This window comes from Bos indicus x Bos taurus, chromosome 2 (assembly GCF_003369695.1).
Source record: "Bos indicus x Bos taurus breed Angus x Brahman F1 hybrid chromosome 2, Bos_hybrid_MaternalHap_v2.0, whole genome shotgun sequence".
In the NCBI taxonomy this organism is placed as follows: Eukaryota; Metazoa; Chordata; class Mammalia; order Artiodactyla; family Bovidae; genus Bos; species Bos indicus x Bos taurus.
Window position 1 is genome coordinate 1,881,142 of NC_040077.1, and position 2,033 is coordinate 1,883,174.

The following is a 2,033-nucleotide window of genomic DNA, read 5'->3' on the forward strand; positions in this document are numbered from 1 at the left end:
GTACTACCAGCAACAGCTTAAAACTCAAAGGACTTGGCGGTGCTTTATACCCTTCTAGAGGAGCCTGTTCTATAATCGATAAACCCTGATAAACCTCACCAATCCTTGCTAATACAGTCTATATACCACCATCTTCAGCAAACCCTAAAAAGGAATAAAAGTAAGCACAATCACAGTACATAAAAACGTTAGGTCAAGGTGTAACCTATGGAATAGAAAGAAATGGGCTACATTTTCTATTTTAAGAAAACCCAAGTGCTTGCTTTGGCAGCATATATACTAAAATTGGAACGATACAGAGAAGATTAGCATGACCCCTGCACAAGGATGACATGCAAATTCGTGAAACGTTCCATATATTTTATCTTTGACAAAGGAGGCAAGAATATACAATGGATTAAAGACAATCTCTTTAACAAGTGGTGCTGGGAAATCTGGTCAACCACTTGTAAAAGAATGAAACTAGAACACCTTCTAACACCATACACAAAAATAAACTCAAAATGGATTAAAGATCTAAATGTAAGACCAGAAACTATAAAACTCCTAGAGGAGAACATAGGCAAAACACTCTCTGACATACATCAGGCAGCATCCTCTATGACCCACCTCCCAGAATATTGGAAATAAAAGCAAAAATAAACAAATGGGACCTAATTAAACTTAAAAGCTTCTGCACATCAAAGGAAACTATTAGCCAGGTGAAAAGACAGCCTTCAGAATGGGAGAAAATAATAGCAAATGAAGCAACTGACAAACAACTAATCTCAAACATATACAAGCAACTCCTACAGCTCAACTCCAGAAAAATAAATGACCCAATAAAAAAATGGGCCAAAGAACTAAATAGACATTTCTCCAAAGAAGACATACAGATGGCTAACAAACACATGAAAAGATGCTCAACATCACTCATTATTGGAGAAATGCAAATCAAAACCACTATGAGGTACCATTTCACATTAGTCAGAATGGCTGCGATCCAAAAGTCTACAAGCAATAAATACTGGAGAGGGTATGGAGAAAAGGGAACCCTCTTACACTGTTGGTGGGAATGCCAACTAGTACAGCCACTTTGGAGAACAGTGTGGAGATTCCTTAAAAAACTGGAAATAGAACTACCTTATGATCCAGCAATCCCACTGCTGGGCATACACACTGAGGAAACCAGAAGGGAAAGAGACATGTGTACCCCAATGTTCATCGCAGCACTGTTTATAATAGCCAGGACATGGAAGCAACCTAGATGTCCATCAGCAGATGAATGGATAAGAAAGCAGTGGTACATATACACAATGGAGTATTACTCAGCCATTAAAAAGAATACATTTGAATCAGTTCTAATGAGGTGGATGAAACTGGAGCCTATTATACAGAGTGAAGTAAGCCAGAAAGAAAATCACCAATACAGTATCCTAATGCATATATATGGAATTTAGAAAGATGGTAACAATAACCCTGTGTACGAGACAGCAAAAGAGACACTGATGTATAGAACAGTCTTATGGACTCTGTTGGAGAGGGAGAGGGTGGGAAGATTTGGGAGAATGGCATTGAAACATGTATAATATCATATATACAGAGTGAAGTAAGCTAGAAAGAAAAACACCAATACAGTATATTAACGCATATATATGGAATTTATAAAGATGATAATGATAACCCTGTATACGAGACAGCAAAAGAGACACAGATGTATAGAACAGTCTTTTGGACTCTGTGAGAGAGGGAGAGGGTGGGGTGATTTGGGAGAGTGGCATTGAAACATGTATAATATCATATATGAAATGAATCACCAGTCCAGGTTCGATGCACGATACTGGATGCTTGGGGCTAGTGCACTGGGACGACCCAGAGGGATGGTATGGGGAGGGAGGAGGGAGGAGGATTCAGGATGGGGAACACATGTATACCTGTGGTGGATCCATTTTGATATTTGGCAAAACTAATACAATTTTGTAAAGTTTAAAAATAAAATAAAAATAAAAATAAAAAAGAAACCCCAATATGAAAATTATGAAACTAATAACCAA

General features: G+C 37.9%; 1 non-coding gene across 1 annotated transcript; it reads left to right on the plus strand.

The window, feature by feature from the left end:
- Positions 1–255: 255 nt before the first annotated feature.
- On the plus strand, positions 256–362 carry LOC113881935. Its single transcript, XR_003508220.1, has one exon. It is a non-coding gene; the product is annotated as a U6 spliceosomal RNA (small nuclear RNA).
- Positions 363–2,033: the final 1,671 nt, after the last annotated feature.